The sequence below is a fragment of the Delphinus delphis genome, chromosome 7, assembly GCF_949987515.2.
Source record: "Delphinus delphis chromosome 7, mDelDel1.2, whole genome shotgun sequence".
Taxonomy (NCBI): domain Eukaryota; kingdom Metazoa; phylum Chordata; class Mammalia; order Artiodactyla; family Delphinidae; genus Delphinus; species Delphinus delphis.
The window spans coordinates 76082965-76090903 of record NC_082689.1 but is presented as its reverse complement, the minus strand read 5'-3'; the positions used below and the strand labels follow the sequence as shown (position 1 = coordinate 76090903).

The 7939-nt window shown below is 40.8% G+C and overlaps 1 pseudogene; it reads left to right on the top strand.

Annotated features, from left to right (window-relative positions):
• Nucleotides 1-2681: 2681 nt before the first annotated feature.
• On the top strand, nucleotides 2682-3418 carry LOC132427883 (lysocardiolipin acyltransferase 1 pseudogene; annotated as a pseudogene).
• Nucleotides 3419-7939: the final 4521 nt, after the last annotated feature.

The window sequence follows — 7939 nt, the reverse complement described above, 5'->3', positions numbered from 1 at the left end:
CACCACAATAAGAAGCCTGTGCACAGCAACGAAGAGTAGCCCTCGCTCTCCACAACTGGAGAAAGCCCGCACGCAGCAACAAAGACCCAACACAGCCAAAAATAAATTAATTAAAAAAAAAAGAGTCATTCCAACCCTAAGCCTGATGCCACCCATCCTTCCTACTCTTAGCAACTCTAGCAACATGAACCACAGTCATTTTTCAGGAGACTCTATTGACTTATTTCGTATACAAATAGCTGTATGTGTTTAGAAGTATGGCTCCTTGCTTTTCCTGCAAGGTAAAGTCTACAGTTCTCATGTCTCAGAAAACTTTCCACTTTCATGTGATCTCTTAACCAGATAAGGATAAATCTGAAAAAATATGCAAGGACTGTGCATACACTGCAATCTACAAAATGTAGCTGGGAGAAATGTTAAAAGATCTTTAAAGATGGTCTTTTTTTTTTTTAATTAGTCGAAAGCCTCAATATTGTTAAGATATTAGTTCTCTCCGAGGGCATTCTCAGACTTAATGCAATCTCAATCTAAATCCAAGAAGGAATTTTTGTAGAAATTGACAAGCGGATTCTAATATTTTTAAGGAAATTCAAAGGACAAAACATCTTTAAAAATGAACAAAAAGTTCTGGAGCATTAACACTTTTTTTTTTTTTTTTGCGGTACGCGGGCCTCTCACTGCTGTGGCCTCTCCCGTTGCGGAGCGCAGGCTCAGCGGCCATGGCTCATGGGGGCAGCTGCTCCGCGGCATGTGGGATCTTCCCTGACCGGGGCACGAACCCGTGTCCCCTGCATCGGCAGATGGACTTTCAACCACTGCGCCACCAGGGAAGCCCAACACTATCTGATTTTAAGACTTATTCTGAAATGACAGTAATTTTGGAGTGTGGTGTTGCTATCAGGACCAACAATACATCAATGAAACAGAGCAGGGAATCCAGAAATAAATCCAGATATATTTGGACAACTGATTTTTGACAAGGTGCAGAGATAATCCAGGGGAGAAAGAATTTTTTTTTAATAGTGAGGCAACAAATGCAGCTCTAGGTGAAGAAGATGAACACAAAGAAGAAAGAACTTCAATCCACAGTTCACATCTTTTACAAAAAATTATTCAAAAATTTAGTAAGTTTGAAAACTAAAACAATGAAACTCCTAGAAGAAAACAAAGGAGAAAAATCTTTGTGACCAGAGTTAGGCAAAGATTTCTTAGATGACACTAAGATGATACTTAGATGAACACATACAAGGGAACAGTTGCTTCTGCTGGAGTGGTCCTATGCAAGAAATGAAGGGAGCTGACTGCAGCATAAAGGAAGGAAGGGCTTCTAGCCAAAGGAGAAAGCAATGCAAAGTTAGGATGAGTGAGAGGGCATGAGTGCCCAGGGGTCAGACCAGAGTTTTGCACGTGTTGCTGAGAGAGAAGTCAGGGAAGGTTATAGCAAGATTGTGAATTCTCAGCTAAGAGACTGACTTTATTCTGTGGGCAGCGGTACATATAGAAGGATCTTAATCAGATGAGTGACATGATCAACTTTATGTTCTGGAGAGGGGACTTTGGTGGTGACAAGGTTAAAGACAGAAATGTAAGGAAGAGACCAGTTAAGGGCAGTTTCCATGCTCCAGACCATGAGAGATGGCATGAGAGGTGGTGAGGGAGTGATCCAGGGCATTAACTGGGACAGAGCAAAGTTCACATCTGCCACACACATTTTGAAGGCAGAATGGAAGACTGACTGGTTATGAGGAATAATGGGGTGGGGGAGGGGAGCACTTACTGAGCAAGTGAAGAGAAAACTAAGGTGTTTTATTTGTTTGCTTTGATTTTTTGGTAACTATACTGTTGGAGATTGGAGATACCACTAATTAATTTAGGAACAAGGATAAAGCAGGGATTTCTTTGTTACTGAGTTTCGGGAGAACTGTAAACCCCCTGAGGTTGTTGGGTCAAATAAGGTATAACAGAACCAGGCTTTACAGAAACCTCTAGGCTTCTGATTTCTGAGACTACAGAACACTTAATTATATCACCAAAGTCAGCAGGGTCTAGTGTAAACGTGGCCCATTGTAGGAAAGGCACTCAAAGGGAAGAATCATCTAAGGCACCATTGAGAGAATGAAAGGCAAAATACAGAAGACTGGAAGAAGAAATTTGCAATTCATCTGTCTGACCAAAGACTCACATCCAGGATAATCATGGTATCATGGAGAGGGGAAGCATTTTTGGAGAGCAATTTACTTTATACTCACTCTATTTTGAGGAAGCATTTTTGAAGAGGGATTTACTTTATACTCACTATTTTGGGGAAGCATTTTTGGAGAGGGATTTACTTTATACTCACTCTATTTTGGGGAAGCATCTTTGGAAGCATTTTCATGTTGGGTCCCTTTTCACCTTTGATGTTTGTAAACCCATCTTGGTGTCACTGGATCAACAACTGCCTTGTGGCAACCTGGCTCACTCTACCTGTGGCACTGCTGGAGACCCCATGTTTGGTGTAAAAGTGATTATTAACAGGTGATGCATTTGTTCCTGGAGAAAGAACTGTTATTATCATGAATCATCCAACAAGAATGGACTGAATATTTCTGTGGAATTGTCTGATGAGACATAACTACCTCAGATTAGAAAAAATTTGCCTCAAAGCCAGTCTCAAAAGTATTCCTGGATTTGGTTGGGCCATGCAGGCTGCTGCCTATATCTTCACTCACAGGAAATGGAAGGATGACAACAGTCATTTTGAAGACATGATTATTTTTGTGATATGCATGAACCACTTCAACTCTCATATTCCCAGAAGGGACTGATGTCACAGAAAATTGCACGGCTCGAAGTAATGAATTTGCTAAAAAGAATGGACTTCAAAAATATGAAAATGTCTTACATCCAAGAACTACAGGCTTTACTTTTGTAGTAGACTAAGAGAAGAACCTAGACGCCGTCCATGACACCACGGTGGCATATCCTCATATCATTCCTCAGACAGAGAGGCAACTCCTCCTCAAGGACTTTCCCAAGGAAATCCACTTCCACACCCACCGATACCCAGTAGACACCCTCCCCTCGTCCAAGGAGGACCTCCAACTCTGGTACCACAGGTGGTGGGAGGAGAAAGAAGAGAGGCTGCCCTTCTTCTACTGGGGGGAGAAGAAGACTTTTTACTTTATGAGACAGACTGTAATTCCACCTTGCAAGTCTGAGCTCAGGATCCTTCTGGTCAAATTGCTCCCTATACTGTACTGGACCTGCAGTGTGCCTGCTCATCTGTTTGTACAGTCTTGTTCAGTGGTATTTTATAATCATCATTATCATCTTCGTGCCGCGGGAGAGAATATTTGGTGAACTGGAGATCACTGAACTTGCATGTTAACGTTTTTTAGACAAACAGCCACATTTAAATACAAAGAAAAATGAGTAAGATTGTAAGGGTCACAGTCTAAAAACCTAGGGGATATTCTGTAAATGTTCACAAATGTCTAAGCCTTTGTAAAATGAGATACATTTTTGCACGACTATGTCAAATATTTCTTACTACCATCATTATTTGTTAAAGATATTTTGCACTTCGTTTTGTGGAAAAATACTGCTACACACACAATTTTTTTTTTTTAATCTCTGAATGTAATTTCAACACTGTGTAGCAGGGAGCGACCCCTGTGAAATAACTTAGGCCAGAGTATTAGTAAACAATCGTCAGGCTGTTAGCAGACAAGGTACACACAAGATTGTCTTCAAGGCCCAATCCTACTTCCTAACAAACTCCCCAGACTAGAGGCAGATTTGGGGCTCCTGGGCACTGGCCCAGATCAAGTGTTGGCACTTGCCCGCGGAGGTGAGGGCCCTTCCTCCTGGCTTCCTCTCGGCTCTTTCCCCACACTCCTTTCTATGCCAATCAAACCCTTGCATTCTTCCTTAAGACCTGAAATCAGAAACTCTTTGTCCTTAAGCTGAACAAACATTTTGATAGGAAGCCCTTAATTATTCATAAAATCTTGGCATTTAATCTTGTGCTGACCTAGACGTCAGAAGACCACCAGTGCCCTCTACTCACCAGAAAATAAGACCTAGATGAGTCTCACAGAGCAAACACGGGCTCTCCACTCAGAAACCTTAGTTTGAATTTTTAATGCTAGGAATTCATACAGTTTAGTTCTTCTGCATCTGCATAACCTCGCATGTTTAGTGCTGGTTTCTTCACAGCTTATCGGCAGGTGTCGCTTTTCTACACTAAAAACGGTGCTCATCAAGTCATTTACCATTTTAAAGGAAAGCGTAGAAGAACGTTCTGGTACTGCCATCAGAAACTCTCTTTTGAAGTTATGTCTTGTTTGACACAAAAAGGAAGGTTATTTATTTTCTAAGTGTCCATGGGTGTTTAATTTCTGCCATTAAAACAATAACAACAATGCTTACACACAAGGCCCTATTGTTTAACCTAAATTATTCAACCGTTGTAGCTTTGACAAATTTTATTTTATTTTATTTTTTTTTTTTTTTGCGGTACGCGGACCTCTCACTGTCGCGGCCTCTCCCGTTGCAGAGCACAGGCTCCGGACGCGCAGGCTCAGCGGCCATGGCTCACGGGCCCAGCCGCTCTGCGGCATGTGGGATCTTCCCGGACCGGGGCACAAACCCGTGTCCCCTGCATCAGCAGGCGGACTCTCAACCACTGCGCCACCAGGGAAGCCCGACAAATTTTATTCTTAAAACCAAAAGGGTCACGCAAAAGTGAATCCTTTTTTAATTATAGTGAGGGATCTCTCTCTTTTTTAGTCTCAGGTTTCCTCTTTCATTAGTAAAATTTAAACTCACTTTTGACCAATTGTTCACCTAAAAATTCCTATTTAGAGTCAATGGAAAATCCAACAAACCAATGGCACCAATCTCCTTCTGAGGCAAAGAAACGTGTGGTCATTGTTTCCACTCCACTGGAGCCTACAGCTATTTTTTTGTCATTATGGGAAGGCTGGTCCGAGCAGCAGAAAATATGGGGCAGTTACAAGTCTTTAGCAAACAGCAGATTAAGCAAACCTGTCAGCTTATTTCTGCCTTGAAGCAGACTAAAACGCTGTTTCTTACTTTGTGTACTCTTTTGGTGAGAGTGCCTTCTCATTAATTACAACTCACTTTTGCTGGACAGTGATTTTCCTCCTTCAGTGGACACGGCTTCACTGTGAGCTGGACTTACCGAGCAGACTTCCAGAAATTCCTGGTTCCCGCAGCACTCTGTTGGCACGCCATTTTTACTGGAAGAGTACTAACTGGCTCAACTGAAATGCACCAATCTATACTTAACTCCTCCCCGCAAAGCTGTTTTTAATCCTGCCAGGGGCTACTAATTAGTTATTATGCACATCTGCTCCAAACCCAGCTATTTAACTTACCTCGGTCTTAAGGTGGTTATTTTTAAACATTTTTTTTCCTTAATAAAAGAGGTTTCTAATTTAGGTCTCTCTCAGACTTATTCTGGTTAGATTTGGAAACCAAAAATAGTTTAACAATCAGGATTGCATTTGTCCTGGGTCTGAGAGAAAAGCTGGGCCTTCTACCCCACAGGTGTTTGTAATGTAGCCCCTCCCCCCTCCCTCCAAATTCTCCTGGCTTTTTCATTCAAGGTTTGACTTTACTGGCATGTCCTCTTTAACCCTCTGAAACCTATAAAAGGAGAACTCTTTTCCTTTTCAAAACACGTTTTCTTTTGATCGTAAAAAATAGGCTTAAGATAAAATGCAAACTCTTTTTTACCTAACCAGAATTCATAAGCACTGAAACTGAGACATTGTACTTGCCCTAAGAGAAATAACTTCAAAAAGAGAAAATTTGCCTTTTTTTGTTTTTTGTTGTGGGTTTATTTTGTTTTCAATAAGCCTTCTTTAAAAATTGTAATTATTTGTGTTTTCCTACACAGCTTTTTCTTCTCTTATTTAAAAAAAATTTTAAAGAAATACACAGTCTATGATTTGAAATCTAAAATTGATAACAAAGTGTCAAGTAGAGGTTAATGCAGCTTCAATATTGTGCTTGGCCTTAGGAGTGATCCCCCTCTTCACCTCCCACTCTTGTCACTCTGGACTCAGCAGCTGCTTGTCCAGCTGCATCTTATTTTTTCCACTTTGGAAAACAGTTTGAAAGTTTCTAGAAAAAAATACACCTACCATATTACCTAGCCATTCCACTCCTAAGTATTTATCAAAGAAAATTATATATTCATACAAAGACTTGTGCAAAAATGTTCATAGAAGCCTTATTTGTAAAAACCCTAAACTAGATATAATCCAAATGCTCATCAACAGAATAAGCAATCTGCAATGAAATATTACTCAGCAATACACACTATTAATACAAAACTGTGAATGAATATCCCAAGTATGCCATGCATAAGGAAACAAAAAAGATTATATATATGATTCCATTTATATAAAATGCAAATTAATTTATACAGATTGAAAGCAGATTAGTGGTTGCTTGGGGAGAAGGTAAGGATGGGCAGAAGGGAGGGATGGGTCACTGGGAAACTTCTGGGGTTGATTGATATGTTAACTACCTTCACCCGCGTGATGATTCCTTGTGTATACATATGTCAAAATAGCAAATTGCATACATTAATGTGTACAGCTTATTCTATGTAAATTAAACATTTACTATTATCAGTAAGATCGTCACCAGTTTTATATGTGCAGTAAGTTAACTCTCCTAAGTTTCTACTCAAATATTCGAGTCAGCAGTGATGAGTAGATAAATAAGTGAATCCCAAATATGCTCCTTCCTGGTAGATTCCATTTGAGAGCAAAGAGCAGAGGGAAGAGTGCTAATGTAGAGTCTTGCCTTTGCAGGTACTAGTTATCCAGCTTTGGGAAAGACAACTGACATTTTTTAAGACCTAGTTTCTTCATCTCAGAAAGGACAGTAATGATATCTATTCTGGCATCAGCAGGTTTTTGGTGATGATCAAATTTGATAACTACATAAAAGCATGTTAGAAGCTGTGAAATACCACATAAACGTAAATAGCGAAAAACCACAAAACCAATTTACCAGTGGATCAATGTAAGGAAATGCAGTATGGGCACATTAGAAAATGGATTCTTTTTTTCCATTACTATTTTCAAATAACTTTTGTCAAATCCTTTTCCTCTTTTCTGCATGTCATCTCTCAGATGCCTTAGATTTTTTAGACAGTCTCAGGAATTAATTTTTCCAAGTATAAAAATATTAGTTCAATCTAAGTAAAATGTTCACTCTCTCATTTGACTGAAAGCTTGCTCCTCTCTCACACCTCAGGCCTGGAGGGCTTGGAAGCCTGCAGAGGAAGTGAAACTGAGCAGGACCCTGTGGGGTTCCTGGGCACAAAAGTCTTTCTGTGTCCCCCATTTTCTTGTTAGCAGGAAAGAGGCTTTATTCAGCCTCCATGATCTTCCCTAAATTCCAAAGGGCAGGTTCAAACAGTTGCTAATCAGGGAAGGGAGGGGATGTAGAAACAAGGGAGGAGCAGTCAGGAAAAAAATTTAAAAAGCAATATTGCAGGCTTGGGGCAGAGTCCTGGTTTTCCCCAAGGGATATTCATAACGATATCTTTGAGCTGTTTGGCAGACACTGAACCACCCACCAGGTGGGAGAAGTTAACTGTATGCTGCCCACAAGCACGTAGACCCAGACCAGTTGTAACCAGAAGGTTGATGACGCTGACTCCCACTTACCTCACCCCCAACCAATCAGAAGAATGTCCCCCAGCTGATCATGCCCTCTTTGAACCATTACTATAACACTCCTCAACACCCCCTCCAAGTCGGGGACACACAGTTTTGAGGGCATTAGCCTGCTGTGGTCCCCTTTACCCGAGAAAGCGATAAAGCTGTTCTTTTCTACTTCACCCAAAACGCTGTCTCCAAGATCAATTTGGTACTCGGGTACAGAGGCCGGATTTCGCCGAAGAAGGACG